This window comes from Ambystoma mexicanum, chromosome 7p (genome assembly GCF_040938575.1).
Source record: "Ambystoma mexicanum isolate Mex_15411 chromosome 7p, UKY_AmexF1_1, whole genome shotgun sequence".
NCBI lineage: Eukaryota > Metazoa > Chordata > Amphibia > Caudata > Ambystomatidae > Ambystoma > Ambystoma mexicanum.
Genome location: NC_090939.1, coordinates 838,495,098 through 838,512,822, shown reverse-complemented (window position 1 = coordinate 838,512,822; position 17,725 = coordinate 838,495,098).

The following is a 17,725-nucleotide window of genomic DNA, read 5'->3' as shown; positions in this document are numbered from 1 at the left end:
CAGCCGGGAATTCAGGAGCCAGTAATTTTTTAAGTTCCCATTCCCATTGAGTCCTAAGGATTCAATGGGAATGGGGACCACAGAAGCATCGTCACCTTTAATAACGGTGCCTGTCATTAATGCCAACATTCTGAGGCACCTAGTAGGGAGACTTAATGAAAGAATTCTGGGAGAAATTAATTTCTCCATAGACATGCATTGGGGCTAGAATTATTTCAGACGGGAGATCTCGTTTCAAAATCGGGAGTCTCCCGCCTAAATCGGGAGGGTTGGCATGTCTGGCCTGTGCTTCCATGAAACTCTGCGGGCAGGTGCCATTCTGCCTGCTAGGTCTGACCCGGGCGGGATGGCACCCGCCCGCAGAGTTGTTCTGCGCCGGTCCGGTAACAACGGTGCTGGTAGACTTACCGGCACCGTTGTTACTGGACCGGCACAGTAAATTTGCTGTGCTATAAAACGACATGAACAAAATAGCTGCTGTTGAAAATTATTTTGACTGTGCTTGTTTGCCTCATACGGAAAGTGCAGCGTAGTACTATTTCCTTCTGGTGCATTCCCAGTGCAAACCATGGGAAAATGTGCCCATGAATTTGCCAGGCACAAAACAGTATGGCTGGGGAAATGTAGATGGAGAACTTCAGCCAAGCACTATATCTAGATCCACAACCCCCCCTCCCCAAAGAAAATCACGGGCATGATCTGCTGTACTTGCAGACGACATAGCGTGTTGTGCTCGGCACTGTGCAAAACTTGTAATGGCAAGGATTACACAAATGCAGGCACAGTAGGAGTCTAGGAAGAATAATTGATTTGTGAAGTACATGCTGACATGCATATTATCTAGTCTTTATGAAAGGTTAATCTAAGAATCCTCATATTACAGTTTGATTTTTGTATCATTATTTTTCAAACTGTAGCATATGTTTTTCCAGCGATATAGTACTGCCTTGTATATGTCGCATTACAGCGCACATGCGTTGGCTTACTCCAAGAAACGCATCTGTTTTAATAATTCTGAAATCAAATGCTTTTTGCATATCTATTCAACATTTTGTAATGTATACTTTTGGATGCTTTATTTATCCTTATAACTTTTTTTTTCCTGTGGTTCTTTCTTTGTCATGTTATAATACATTTCAGGACAATGTTCATTCTTTATAATAAAACAAAGTCTAATTTTTTGTAAAATAGGTAAGGTTTGGGTTATTTTCTTTTCTTGTGGGCATTTCTAAAAGTTCATCTTCTCTCACATAATACTACTCTTTGTGAAAAGTGACTGCAGAATAAGTACATTTTAAATGGGATTACATCTGCTAATATTGAGAACTATTGCCCACTTCTTTTTCTAACACTAAGTCACACTTAATTCTCAAAAATATACAAAAATAGATTCCCAAAGCAATACTCTGCTAGTCTAGTTTTTCAAAAACTCATATCTGTAACATTCTAGTTGTCAGGGGCTCCTGACGCCCCTTTCTGTGTTTAACCATTATTAGGCAGGAAACACGTCAGTCAGTGTTTCCTGACGGGTTAGTCAGTTAAATGTATGTATGAATAAAGTGAAGACGTATGTTCGGTCAGGCTGTAAGTCCCTGAGTCGGCGTGGGCCGCCTGACAAAACATAACACTTGCGAAGAAGGTGCATACGGGTCCTTGTCAACTGCTGCACACCCGGTCACACTCCTAACGCGGAAAGCGTTCTCTGCTGCGCACGCTGCCCCCACAACGCGGTCGCCTGCCCTGCCTGCATTACAAAGGCAACTTGGCTCCATAGGCGTGTGACTTCCCCCTGCAGGCCCAACAGCAGTAAATGTGCTGGAACATTATGATGCAGTGCCCTAGAGTCCCAGAACAGGTTAAATTAAGGTGGCTGTGCACTACAAAGGAGACCAGCACAAGGCAACTTGTCCACCCAGCTGTGCAAGAAGTGAAAGTGGCTGCTTATAGTGTGGTACAGGCCAATACCGGTCAGAGAATCCACCCAGAACATTGGAACTGTCCAAAGAAGATGAGGCGGGGAGAGGGTGTCTATTTGATTGAGAAAGCCTGAAGGATCCATAACCATGCGTTCAGATTTGGCTCCATTGAGCATCTGGAAATTGGCCCTCTCCCAAGATTCTATGTCTGGCAGCCCTTTGGAGATGTCAGAATGTTGGACTTTTTCCTCAGGTACACGTAGGTATACATCTGCATGTTATCCATGTAAGAGTGGAAACGGAAATGATGAGACCTTAAAATGCCCATTCAAGTTTTAATGTAGTTGTTGAAAAGCAGTGTTGAAAGTGGGGCTAATTTTGATTTACTCCGCAGGATACATAACTAGGGGAATAGAAGTTTCCTAGTCCCATGCTCTGCCTTCAGTGTCCCACACTACACATTAAATAACTGGGTGCAAAGGTGCCAGATGACATTATGTGCCAGAAGGCACGTTGCATCACTCAGTACTTATAGCAGGATAGGACTACGTGTTGCAGAAGGTATTATCCAGTATTATTTACTGATGCCCCCAACAGGCATTTGGCCTCATTACACGTTGTGCGGTAAAAATCAACATTTACCGGCATGGCGCTATTAACGTGTCCGGCCTGGCAAGAGGGCGCTATTAGCTTACCATTATGAGTACGCGGACACGGCCATAGCGCCATGCCGGTAATGACCCTACCGCCTTGCCGCTAAAGACCCCAAAAAGTCCCTTACCGGCTTCGACGAAAGTGCAGATTGCACCTCCGCCCTCACTCTACATGCAAATAGCAGTCATTAGCGTAAAAATGCGGAACGGGAGCACGGCGGCCATCTTTAAAAACACAATCCATTGCCATCCTCTGCATCCAGGACCTCTCTCGACAAGACTCCAAGACAAAATCATCCAGGACAGCGCGAAGATGCCCAAGTCCGTCAAGAAAGGCGCTGATCGCCAGCGAAAAGAAAAATTCAGCGACGACCAGCTAATCATGCTTACTGAGACACTTGCGGCAAATGCCAATGTAGTTTTTACAAATGACATGCGGCGGGAGACCCTCGTCAAGAAAAAGGCCATCTGGGCAGAGGTTGCCCACAAAGTCAGTGCATTGGGCACCACCACCCGCACTGTCAAGGACTGCCGAAAGCGGTGGGACGACCTACGGGTCCGTGTACGAAACATCCTGTCCGTGAATCGCAAGCTGGCAATGGCCACAGGAGGTGGCGCTGATTCCCCTATAAAACTCCGGGAGTGGGAGGAGACCTGCGCCGCCACAATCAGTGTGGAATCGATCGAGGATGTTGGAGACATGGAGCATGGTGCGCCCACTTCATCAGATGGAGGTGAGTGTATACATCAAACAATGCACAGTGAAGGGTGATGGGCCCCCCAAATATGAGTCCATAATCAGGCCATCAATCCAGCCACAAACCTACATGCATGCATCACCACACACACGTGCAACACAGACCCATTCATGCATGACCCACCCGACATCCCCATTACTGGAATCAAAATTAAAGAGGCCCCAATGCATAGAGCGGCATGACGTAAACATTCTGCATAAGGCACGTAGAACTATAAACAATGATATTCCCTATTTTTGTCCCCTACAGGGTCACAGACAGACACTGATGAACCTGGCACTGTGACACCTGCTCCACCAGCTAAGAAAAAGCCCAGGACACATGACTGAGGGGACACCGCCACCACCTCGAGGGGAACTGGGAGGAGTGATCAGCAGCAGAGGGGCAAGGGCAGCAAGAGCACCAGTTCTAGACAGCCTGAGGCCACGGCTGCTGCAATTGTTCCACCCACGGCAGTGTACCCCATGACATTGGCAGCCACTGCCCCGCTTTCGAACGTTGAGGAGGAAATTGACGTTCCGAATCAAAGCCAGACCCCCAGCCCACCACGGTCCATTGAGCCAAGCCCAAGGCCATTATCACGATCAGGTAGCCATGTAGAATCAGGCGACGAAACTGTAGAAGGGCGATGGAGCCCTCAGGTGTCCTTACCTGATGCCAGAGGCATGGACCAGAGGGCAGCAGCCACCCCAACAGCTGGATCCAGTCAACACGACCTTGCAACCATCAGCCAGAGGCAGGTTGAAATCACTGCGCTGATTGGCCAGCATGTGACAGAGGCAGCCCGTCTGAGGGATGACCTTAGGTCATATGCAAGTCAGACAAGGGAGGGCATGGAGGCCTGCACAAAGAGGATTTGTGAGGAAATGGCCCAACTTAGGCAGGCCGTCACACGTATTGCGGACGCCATGGAGCGACAATACCCCCCCACCACAGGATCACCCGGGCACCTCCTCCTCTGCGAGTTCCCGACAAACAAGCCCCCGGCGCCACTCTCTGCGCACCATGAGGCGCAAGCCATCCCAACCACTCAATGGCTGGGGAGGCCATGAGAATTAGGGGCAGCAAGAACATGCTGACACATGTCGAGCAGGACACCTACACACTATAAGCCTCACATGGGGGTGTTGTGGGGGGAGGGGGGAAAGGGTGTTTTTGGGAGTGTTGTGGGGGGAGGGGGGAAAGGGTGTTTTTGGGAGTGTTGTGGGGGGAGGGGGGAAAGGGTGTTTTTGGGAGTGTTGTGGGGGGAGGGGGGAAAGGGTGTTTTTGGGAGTGTTGTGGGAGGAGGGGGGAAAGGGTGTTTTTGGGAGTGTTGTGGGGGGAGGGGGAAAGGGTGTTTGCACATTTGGGGCCATGCACTTTTTGTTCACATTTTGATCACAATACACTGTTGAAAATTTGAAACACAGGCTTGGTCTTCATCATTGTGTATGTGTACTTCATTGGGGACAGCGTCCTTTGTGGGCCTCACCACATACATCAGGGCAACAATACCCATCGCCATCCATAATAGTTCTCCCTCGTATCTCATGACATTTGATACATCAGATGCTGAAGCACATCGTGTCCCTCCTGGTCATCGCCTCTTGCATGTCCTGGCGGACCATTTCACCCATCCTCATCCTCATCAACATCATCCTCATCTGGTGGTTGCATGTCAATGTCAGGTGGCATAGGCACATTCCGTCTGATGCACATTTTGTGCTGCATTACACATGCCATGGTTATCTTCGGCACTTTGTCATGGCCGTACAGGAGAGCCTCACCCGGCCCGCTTAGGCACCAGAGCTGTGTCTTCGAAAGGCCAAATGCCTGCTCTATCACGACGCGGGTACAGGTATGTGCACGATTGTAGTTCTCTTCCTGCCAGTTCTGTGGGTTCCGTACAGGGGTTATGAGCCACCTCTTCAGGGGATACCCAGCGTCGCCTGTATGGGGTGAAGAATGGGTACCTGTTACCGTTCACCTCAGGTGCGGCCTGTACATGTCACACAAATCGACTTTGCATTGTGAATCAAAATCACGACTACCAGCATGCATGCAGACGATCTGCGTGACTGCAATGTGCAAAGGTGAGCTTGACCCTGCAAGTGGACATGCCCGAATCATGCCTCCAACAGCAAATGACATGTCCTGGGTGAGGCCAGGTCTTAGGTGTCCCTGGGCCCAGGCAAATTTGGTACCACACTGCTAGTGTACTGCCATTCCGACATCGATGTTGCCATGCTGTGTGGCATCACTTCAGTGGTGCTATAGGTGTGTGGTTCAATGGTATGGCTAGTGGTGTTACCTTTGCATGCATTCAAGGGCACATTGCTGTCTTGATGTTGTGCTGTGCTGATTCTGTAGTACCATCTTGACGCCATGTTGCTGATTTGTGTGGTATGTGGTGTGGCATGATGTGCAATGTGGATGTGGATGGATGAGCGATATTCGGGAACCTGGATTGTACTCTATGTTGTGCAGCTCATAATTGCATGTGGGTTCTCCTCAAGGACATTGCGGCCTTCCCTGATGGACATTGGCCTACATCTGTATGCCCATTTGTCCTACAGACGACAGTCAACACCCAGTAGGAGTATGTATCTCTCCCCACCACATCGCACTGCCATGTGCTTGCCCTGCTACTCACCAAGTAGCCAGGAACGTTGTCCGGCTTGTCGCTCCATGTAGCGTGGCATGTTTGAGTTACGCAGAGCCATGGAATCATGGGTTGATCCGGGAAATGGGGCACAACAATGTGTGATTATCTTCTTAGCGTCAGATACCATTTGCACTTTGATGGAGTGGAATTGTTTTGTGTTTTGGTAGACTACTTCATTGTGATGTGGGACCACCAATTCCACATGGGTAGAGTCGATGGCCCCGATGCAACTTGGGATGCCTGCCAGTGAATAGAAGCCAACTTTGGTGTTTGCGATCTCCTGGGCAGTCCATGGCAGGAATATGTGTTCCCGTGCATGCTTCAGTAGGGCATCGAGTACCTGGTTCAGCGTGCGTGAGGATACTGGTTGTGAGATGCCATGCATCTGCCCCACTGTATGCTGGTGCCTGTGGCCAGGAAGTGGAGCACAGTCCCCACCTTCAGTACAGGGGGGAATGGCAGTTCTGATGTCTATGAGGCTGACGGTGTCGTCATGTGTCATGTACACGATGCTGGTGATGGTATCCCGGTCCAGACGGTACAGGGTGTGTATCTGCTCAGGGGTTAGGTTTAAGGGACTGGCTCGGATCCTTGGGATTCGTGGCTGCCTCTGTGGTATGACTAGGTGCCCTGGTGGTGCTTGCTGCGCCTGTCTTGCCATCCTCCTCCTTCTCCTCTTGCGTATCCTTTATGCTGCCTGTTGTTGTTGCTGCTGCACTGCAATCATGTCCTCCAGCCCATGTAATGCTGCTAGTATTGGAACCACCTTGGTGTGGGAATGGGTGTGTGAAGGGGTGTGGTGTGCTCCTTTTGTGCTGCCACCATCTCCATTGTCTCCACCTGTGCTGCTTTTGTCCACCTGTGGCAGGTGGGAACACTGCTAGGTTCTGATAACGGGTGGTTCGAGATGCCGGTATTTGCGCCATGCCGGTAAGGGGTTTTGGGGGCTTTTCCATGCCGCTATTAGCACGTCCGCCTGGCTTGTGATGATGTGCTATTAGCGGCATGGCGTTATTTACAGAATCGAGGGTCGCGCGCCCACGGACTGGGCGCTATTAATGGCACTGTACTTAGCGGTGCCGCAAATAGCGGTGAGCCGGGTCGTAATTGGGATGCGGATTTAACGATACCGGTATTCCCTTACCAGTAACGTTAAATCCATACCGCACAACGTGTAATGAGGCCCATTGTCTGTCTCACATCTGTATGTCTGATGTCAATTTCCTTTCTCCCGGTTCAAATTACACCACAAGGCTACATTTCCTTGAATAGAAGAAATCATAGTGGACGTGTAAAATATTCCATCTGCCTAATTGCGCCCCCCATTTGTTTCACTTTTTTAAATCTGGGCCCAACCACCCATTTGGTCTCCACTCGGATTCTGAGGAACAGAAACTGCTGGCCTCAGATCTGTGTTTCTGTCAAATGTAAAATGACAATCCCTGCTTCAAGTCACACATTAACATGTTGTAACCTGAGCCTTTGCTAGGGCTCATGCTCAGTCACAAGGGGCGACACCATGTAACCATCTTAATAAAGCGGCGAGCGGCTTCCCGCTTGCCAGCCAATTACATCTGACCCTGCCTCTGTGTGTATTACTCGAGCGCTGCACCAGCGCCATATAGGGGGCAGAGGGCCGGCACCCGGCCCCCATCACATAACCTATTTTTTGGGGGGGGCTGTCACTCCAAAGCCTTGTATACCCTTCGGCCGATTTGTATTAAAAGTGCATACAAAGGCAGCCACATACACATTGGGCCTACCAGCCCAGTGTAAAACCATATTGGGTAAGAGTATCATAGAGTAGAATATTGCTTTCTCTTAAGTTTACATTTGTTTTCTCCCTGTGCTGATAGGCACAGCACAGAAAAGACATGTGGGACATTACATTAAAACTGCCTGAACTGCCAAATGGACTTAAAAGTTTGATGTTCCTGTCCTCGGTATATCCAACCCAGGAGATAGAGCTCAAAAGAGCAGAGGTTGCATCAAAAGTGAATTGCAGAGTGCTTCATGAAGGACTGTGTTCTTAGGAAAGCTAGGTCTGAGTTTAGGGCACAAGGCCTCGCATGGCCTATCTCCCTGTTCACAGACCCACCAAGTGGCATTCCCTTTGAAAATATGGGTGGAGACTCCTCCATGGGAGGAAGTTCCTTCGAGTGTCTGAGGCCCACAGTCATCTTGGATTAAGGGTGGGGGCTCTTATAAAACCTCCAAACAGAGCTAGCAGGGTCATAGAGTAGGCACAGGTGGGTGGACACTAGCTAGGGTCAGATTTGATTAGTTATTGTCTTTAACCGTAGGACAATCTTTTGAATTAGAGCGTGTGAGATGTTCATTGTCTTGTGTGTAGGGATGCTAAACTGAAGTACCTTTCCGATTGCTTAAAGAACTTGGACTACTGTTTTGCTGCATAATTCATTTTGCACTGAATTTAGATCAAAGAACAGGGTAATGCTTACCGAACTAAAGCTTTTACTGGAACCACACTATAACACGAGAAAATAGTTAATCGAGATAACTCTGTTTGATTAGGACTACATTTCCCAATGGACTATTTAACTTCGATGCAGCGGTGGGCCTGGCACTATTGCTGTTCGAACCCAGCCGCTTCCTGCATTGCTCTCATCCATTAACGAACTTAGATACTTGATAGGTGTTTTGATTTTAGACCAGTGATATACAAAACTGTTCACACAAGCCCCTCTTAAGGAAAAATATAGCTTCTTGCCCCCCCCCCTAGGTTTGGCCCACCTAGGGGGCCCAAAGGTGATGCAGGGGGGTCCCAGACTCTTTCAAATATAAGCAGATTTCCTACAGCTTATATTTTCTATTAAAAGCAGTCACCTTAAATAGTCATCTTAATCCCTTTTCAAAGAGTCCCCCTCTTCCCCCTGGAAGTCCTTCAGGCCCCTCTAGGGGTGGGGGGGGGGTCAGCCCCTCAGTTTGCAGACCACTGCTTTAGACCTAGGTTCCTTCTTGTTTGCCACTGTTCCATTTCATTGCCTTGTGCCTATTAGAGTGTGACTGGGACGTACTTTGCAAGTGATTGTATTCACATTTCATCTTCGTTCCGATTTGTTCCTGGCTGATGTGAGTTCATTGCTGAAGAATAGCATGTCGGCCAATTCTCAATGTGGGGAGGCCAATCCTATCGCATGGATAGAGAAAATGCGCAAAGATCTGGCAGAGCCAAACGTATTGTATCGGTCTCATAGGAGACGCACTAGTAAAACTGAGATTTATTTATTTATTAATAATGTGTTACAGTTTATATTTAAACTTTACACATACTGATACATTATATAAGTTCATCATATTACTTATTACATATTACATATTGTTTCTAATCAGCTATTCAACTAATCAATTATAAGAGATAAAAATAAAAAGAAAAATGTTTAAAATACCATTAAACACAGCATAGTTTGGACTTATTACACTTACAATTCTTCAGATCATTCAAACTTAATAACGATTGCACATACTGAGAATACTAAAACACATATAACAGAGATCATGAACCACTACCGTAATCAATAACCTGCTGTTTAACTAATTCATATAGAGATCTTCAAAGTTCTTTCAATTTCCGACCATACTCTAAAGGTGGCGATCTGCAACTGCATACTCTGAGTGTTCATGAGGCGTTGCCAGAAGGCAGGTTCCCTTATGAACTCCGTATCATGGACAAAGTTGCCAAAATTTACTATGTAAGTATCCATCATATTTACACATCTGGAGAGTACATGATAAGCTGTTTCTTTGCATCCTTTATTCTTACATAGTCTACAATATCTCTCTGTAGAAGTCAAACCGTTATGTTTGCTTTTGTTAGTCAGCAGCGGTAGGTTATCAACCCTCAGTAAGAGTAGAAATCGTCTAAGTCTACTAGAGGGACTGAGGGATAAGTATGGCTGCATTTGTTTAAATGTATAGAGCATGTGATGAATACATTTGTATTTTGGAAGCTTGTCAAGGTGTGCATAATTTTCTAGCCAGTCCCAAAGGTCGATTTTTTTAGATAGTGCTTTTTTTTGAGGATCAGTAAGTTTCTCTCCACTCATAGTCCAACATATTGTCCTCAGAAGGGCTTCGATCTCCTTTTTCAGATGGCATTTGGTGGATTCCTTTGTACTTTCCATGCTAAATTCTTTTAATAGTCGAGACTCTGGTTGATTAGCCATCTTTAAATACAGTTCTGCTCTCCTTTTCAGGACAATAGACCTCAGTGAGGAAACCCCAACTTCCAATCTTAGCAATGCCATTGGGATAGATTGAGGGAGACCTAGGATTCTTCTCCAGAACTTCCCCTCTATCACTTGCAGCCAGCTTAAATCCATCTGTAATAGCGCTTCCAGTCCATAGACCACCATTGGGGTTAGTACCTGGGTGTAGATTTGACGGATTCCATATAGTGACATTCCACAGTTCTGCCTTGCAAATTGGCTAATCAATGACGTTACTTGTGCTGCCCGATGTTTTCTTGTTTGAATGCAGATGTTATAACCCAACTTGGCCTCTATTTCGACCCCTAGATATTTATATTGTTGGGTATATTTAATTTCTATTTCATGCAAAATTAATCTGGGTCGTGCTATCTTCTTATTTGAAAAAGCCATCACCTGAGTTTTCTCCTGGTTGATGATTAGGTCGTTGTTTGTAGCATATTCCCACAGCTTCAGTGCGGACCTCCGTAAGCCACTAAACGTGTGATCCATAATAATCAGATCATCGGCATACGCTAGTACCGCACAGTGGATGGTACCGACAACAGGAGGACAATTATGTTCACTTAAAATGACACCTGGTAGATCATATGTGAACAAATTGTACAAGAATGGGGCCGTCACACAACCCTGCTTGACGCCTCGGTTTTGTGGGATCTTCGCTGTGAAGTCCCCCTGATTACTAAGTCTGCAGGCCACTGTGTTGTCCTCATGCAGTAATTTTAGATAGTACAGGAGGATCTCGGGGCAACCTAATAGTTCAAGTTTTGCCCACAGTTTTTCACGACGAACCGAGTCAAAGGCTGCTTTAAAGTCTACAAACAAAGCATATAAAGGTGGATTTCCTTTCCTCATTGCTTTTGTGCGTAGGGTGTCCAAGATAATAATATTATGGGTTGTTGAATATCCTCTCCGGAAGCCACTTTGAAATGTATTGAATATTTCAGTTTTGGACGCCCATTCTTCTAATTTCTCCAATAGAAGTGCTGCAAAGAGTTTCCCTGTGCAGTCTAACATTGAAAGTAGTCTGTAATTACGGGGATCTTTCTTGACTCCTTTCTTAAAGATTGGAATTAAATAGGCATGTTGCCATGATTTAGGAATCCTCCCGACTGCTAGTACTTTGCCAAATAATATGCTTACAAATTTAGCCCAAAATTCCGGCTGGCTCCTCAGTACAGCATTTGAAAGACCATTGGGCCCAGGAGCCCTAGATGACTTAAGCTTTTTAATTTTACAAATTAAATGTTCATTTGTTAAATTGAGTGGGACAAGATTTGATATTGTTATTTATTTTTAAAAAGGTTGACCCTGTTAGTGATAAAAGTATTCGAAACCCTTGTGTAGAATGCTCCCATGATGTTGTTTCTTTGACGCCCAGCAGCTCTTTAAACAGCACCTTCATGCCCCTGGGTTTAGAGCGCTAAATAAATAAATAAATGTCACTATGTCAAATGCTAGAAGTACACTTCTTTTTCATCAGTTCAGAGCACCAGAGGGGGTCTCAAAGGCGCATGTAACTGGCTCTCATCATAATCTGGTCAGTAATTCGGGGGTTAATGCGTGAGCTGTGAAATCTGCTTATTTGAATATGTCACATTGGCAACATACTCTCCCCCTGCCAATGCTTCTCTTGCCCGACATTCAGCTGTTTCGCCCCCTGATATGACTCGGTCAGATATCCTCTCCTCGGACGTTCTTGTCAAGCGCACTCTTAACTCAGCAAGCAATTAAACAGCACAGCACCAATCGATTTTGAAGGATAATTCCTTGTCACCTGACATGTCCTCTCCTGCTATTTGTGCTAACCCTGACGCTGATCCACCTATATTCACCTTTAAGTAGATTGCGGAAGGTGAAGCTTAAATAATTGTCAAAAGCTTGAAACCGACATCCTGCAATGGCGACTTCTGCCCGGCTCGTATTATCAAAGAGTCATTAGAGCTCTTGATCCCATGGATCACTAACACATCCTTCACTGATTGCCATGTGCCTACATGCCTGAAGGAGGTGTGGATCACCCCCTCCTAAAGAAGAACAGCCTGGACCCTGCAATGGCCAGCAACTATTGCTGTCATGAACCGTCATCTGCATCCCTTCTGAACTTCGTGGTCCCTGACCCATAGGGGATTAAATACAGTAATCCTTCCAACATGGCCGCTTGATACGGAACGCTGCTTGCCAGTCTCTGCGCTCCACGCTCTACATTCTACAAAACAGACACGCCCCGCGGCTCTGCGCGTCTCAACGCTACCTCTTGCTGTAGTTGGAAGTGTGTTGCCGGAGTTCGCTCGGAGCTTTCTTCTGATTCTTGATTCCCGGTTCCTTGAATTCCCCTTCCTTCCACCCTTTCCTCTGCCTTACCTCCAATTCTCATGGATTTTCACCCGCGCTCGGGTCACGGCGTTCCGTTCCTCCGAGTGCGAGCATCATTTCTTCCTGGTCTCCGCCCTGGTCATCTGAACGTATCCTGGAGTTGGATTGTGAACATCACGTTGCAATCCGAGGACCAGCACACGGGTTTATACAAATCCCGGACCGTGAGAAAGAAGACGCCGCAGAAGGTCGCAAGCAAACAACAAAAACAGGTGAGAAGGGGAGAGACTTGTGACAAGTGCCCGATTTAAAATGCACCCTTTCTCCTGAACATGTTGGACCACATTACTTACAACCAGTTTCAGGAGTTTGTCGAGATGAACAACATACTGGGAGATCTTGAATCGGTCTTTAGGGCCATGCACGGCACTGAAATTGCCCTCTTGGATTTAAAATCCAACATTATTAGCATCATTGAGAAGGGATGGCCAGCGTTGCTCATGATCTATCAGCTGTGTTTGATCTTGTGGACCATGCAATTCTTACCAACGGGCTATTGGAAGTGGCAAGATATTCCAAGAGCTCTGCTGGTTGGATATCTGTGTTTCTTGGACCTCGCTCATTGAGGGTGGCAGTTGACAATTACCAAGCTCTTCGAGCCATATAACCTGTGGGGTACTTCAAGGATCCTGCATCTCCCCCATGCTATTGAACATTTATACCAGACCATTGTTTGTCTCTTGGATAGCCTTGGAGTGCAGTACACCAATTAAGCTGACAATACGCAGATCCTTCTTAAACTGTTAGGTAACTAGACACAAGACTTAGAGGCCTAGAACTGTATCTATACAGTGATTAAATCATGGATGGCTGTTAATTCTTTGGCCCTTAATGACAACAAAACAGAGCTACTGATTTGTTGGTTCACGTCCAAGATTGTTAGAATTAGACTCCTGGTACAGTAATTTTTCCATCTCTTTCTGTATAAGCCCTGTGGCTAAAAGGGAAAAAACCTTAGGAGTCTCTCTGGACTGACAGTTGTTAATGAAATCTCATGTTTAACACTTTCGCTCATCATGCTCATTCATGACGAAACTGCTTAATCAAATCTAGCCATTTCTTCCCTTGGAAAATAGATCCCTTCTTGCCACCACCCTTTTTAATTCAAGACTAAACTATTGCACTAGTCTCTTCGTAGGATCCTCCAGGGCTAATTTGCAGGCCCACCAAACTATTCAAAATGGGGCAGTGAGGGCAGTCTGTGGTCTTGTCAAGCAACACCATGTGACATTGGCCAGACGCTCTTTGCACTGGCTTCCGGTTGAACATAGAATAACCCACAAACTTCTCTCTCTGACCTACAAATGTCAATTCGGCAAAGCCCCCCAGTATTTCAGGGATCGCTTGGAATCTGCACAAGCCACAAGGCTCTTGCGCTCTAACAATGACTGGAAGCCTATGCCGCCACGCATCAAGCTCTAAACATTTGGTGGCACAAGCTTTGATGTGTGGCTCCCAAGAGTTGGAATGCCCTGCCATCGTCCTCTAGGATGCTGCCCTCTCTGGTTGCTTTTAAGAAAGCCAGGTAAACATACTTCTTCATCATAGGGGTGGGATCATTCTGTTGCTTCTAGTGCAACAGATTCTCTGGATTTCTTTTCTGTTTGTTCGTCTGTCTCTTGTTTTGTGCGTGCCTTGAGGCCTATGGGTATGCAGCGCTATAGAAGCAGTACGATAAAATATTAATAATAATTAGAAGAGGCAGTTGCTTTAAGATGGCCTCCTGGTGGATCACTCTCTTGTAACATTCCCAGGTTCTGGACTGCAAGGAAGACTTTGCCCTGATCTGCTGATCGTAATGGGCTGCGTGTCTACATTGGAACACACTTTGCCTGGATCCTGCTGATCATGAAAAGTGATTAGTTCATGCTTTACTGCTGAACAGGTTAGTAGAGCTGGGAGCAATAGAAACAGTGGTACCTGGCTTAGAGAATTGCTTGGTGGAGGAGCTGTTAACCTTATCCACCTACGAGAGGGCAATCTACAAACAATCTGGAGATACTGACAAGTTCTTAGATATATGGGGATGCTTTCTTGATGTTTATGGCTAATGTTTCCCGATAAAATGCATATTCTCTGTTATGCAATTCCTCTTCTACTTCTTTCTTTTCCTTCTACATTCTTTCATTGTCACTTGTTCTCAATGATACTTAATAGTTTTGTAATCTTGTATTTATGCATTTGGGTGATCGTAATGGTAAGACTGTTCTCAATGTTTTCAACCAATCTTGTTAAATTTCATGCTTTATGGAATATAAACCAGTAAAACTTTATTTAGAAGAGAATTGCTTGCCTTTCGTGTTTTGCTGTGAAAATAATTTTGACACCTGCATGGCTGTGGGAGTGTGAGGCTAAAGAGGGATACAGGACCAGTCAGGAGGTTCCTAGATGGAACAAGTTGCTGCTGCAGCCATCTTGTCGGCAATGCACTGCCATATAGCCTTCTTTTACCCTGCAGAGGTCCACTCAGACGTCCAAAGAATCAGGGAGCCTCCTTAATGGCCTCATCTTCCAGGATGACCAGTTCATCCTTGGAAAACGTGGCCTTTCTCTGTTGCCTGGTCTACTTTTGGTGTTGACAATTGCTGGCAGACACCCTCACAAGTAGGATGGCAATAGACTGATCATTTTAAAATGGGCACAAAGGCAAATGTTATCATTGTGTCACGGGAAACTGACTTTTCTTGAGGTCCACCAACGGAAACTGAATTTTTTAATGAAAATCGGTAGCAATAATAATATTTTGGGGGTTTCCTCCGGTGGTAATGGTATTTCATATGCCATTACCACCATAATGGAGGTAAAGCTGTACCAACAGGCTCAGTGGACTGCAAACGCTACTCGTGGAGGTGGTATCTGTTCTCATGCAAAATATCATCCAACTCGTAATGAGGCCCTTAGTCCATCAAACGGAGCAGGACCGTCACCAGTGGACCAGTTTCCCAAGGCGGTGCTCAACAAGGGTTCTTCCAGGTCCTTGCAGTCAAGAAATTAATTGATCAAAAGTTGAAAAGTCTCATCTAGGAGAAGGGAGCTTGTGAGTGCAGTGGCCGAGTTAGGGCTCCACATTATCAGATCAGGCGCTCACATTTCTCCTGGTATTCCAGAAAGAAGAACAAGCATTGGCAAAACCAAGGCTTTTATTTAAGTATGTGATAGACACTTGCTAGGCACTGATAATAATATTAGATGGCCATAAATTCACACTTGGATAAGGCAAATGTATTACACCAGTAGCCATTTACAGTTGCAATTAATCCATTAACTCTCAGCATACTGCTTTGAAATAACTCTGGCAGGCTAAAGTTTGCTGTTACTGCTCGATAGAGCGAGCTCAAAGAGATCCCATGAGGATGCATTTGGATAGCGAGGGCCAGGTAGTGCGTGGGAATAGCCATAGGGATTAGCATGGCCAAGATCTTGCAATTGGTGGGTAAATGACCATAAAACACAAATACGCTGTGTATCTCCCTCTTACCTTTAATTCAATGCAATAGTCTCAGTTAATAGGTGGCGCTTAAGCACCTCCTAATTACCCAAATAAAAAATGACCCTTGCCCAAAACATTGACTCTTTCTGGTCTGCACATTCAAGAAACCGTTGATAAAAAGGAGCGGGACCTTATACATTTGCTAGATTTGGGGCTCCACAACATCTGATACCCTATCTTACACATCCTGGAATTTCTATAAAAGCTCTGACAGGTCTCAGCCAGTAGGAGTGCCTGACGAGGTTGCATTTGTTTAGGTAGGTTCGGTGGCTCGGGTTGACCCTGCAGCTGGTACTTTTCCAAAGTAGTTTTCTAAAGGCTTATCACTTCTGCGTAACCCTGTGCAACACACATTTTGTGAAACATTTTGTGTACTGTTCATTCTTCGTGTGATACGTTCTATTTGGGATCTGCGTTCTGTATCACAATATTTATGCCTTTTATTGGTTGATTACGATATATATGAGATTATTTTGTAATGCCCCCATATGTAATAATTCATTGTGGATAATTGTTAATCTTGTTTACAATAATGCAGCTGTTTTTATTAGTTGTTCCTTAGAGTTGTTACAAGTTCAGTGTCTCAGTTGTAGTTCCACTAGTTCCTTGAAGAAGAATTGTGGACTCGGGGTAGCCGTCTCCACCTTTGCCTTGGGGAGTTACCCAGGCAAACATCCCTTGTGCAGAATGGGTAGGACAGTGTTATTTTAGGACAGATCGAATAGGACTGTGTCCCATGTTTCATAGCATGAAGTGGTTGAATCCCTCCAAGCCAATTCATCGGTATCAGGTAATAATATCGCCACATATATGGTCGCCGTAAATAATATCGCCTGGGAAAATGTGGTGGAGATATTATTTGGGTGACCATATATGTGGCGACAGGGGCAAAAAATAAATAAATTTGGGGTCGCGGGGGTGTCCCCCGCATGTTCCATGCAATAATGTCACCACAAAAAACAACCATTTTTTGGCGATATTTTTGCATGGCGAGATTATTACATGGAACCAATTCATCTGGAGCAAGGTCTGCCTGCACACACGTTAAGCTGATCTGTGGGTGCTGGATAGAGCTATGGAACATATCAAATGCCCCCTGAATCACATGCCAACAGGTTGGACTTAAAGGTGATACATATTCACACCTACTGTGGACAGCTTTTATCTCAATGTGTACACAATGGCAGTATCGCTGACACATGCAGAGAGTCATAGTGGAGTACTAAGTCTGGAAGGGCAGGGTAGTGGAGAGGCCTACACTCAAAGTTTTGATGTCACCAGTGGATCAGAAATGCACCATATGACCCGAGGACTTGCTGAAGATAGGGGTTGGCACTCAACATATCCACCAAGTGCCAACCCCTGAATGGATGGAGCAGTGAGTCAGCAGCCATTTGAAACTGGAATCACTCTGTGGTGTCAGTCATTATGGCTCACTATGTGAACTTCAGACAACCATTCAGCCCATGTTCATACACAATGACCCTATGGAGTTAATCTGACATTGCCTAGGGCTGCAACGGCATCCTCTTGTGGTGTGAATATGGCTTTCATGCCCTGCCAGGAGGGTGGGTATGGCCTCAAAGGCCCGGCAGCCAGCCAGCCCACCAGCTCGCAAGCCTGAGCTAAGGCAGGCCCGAGTGAAGTGAGGAGCTCAGC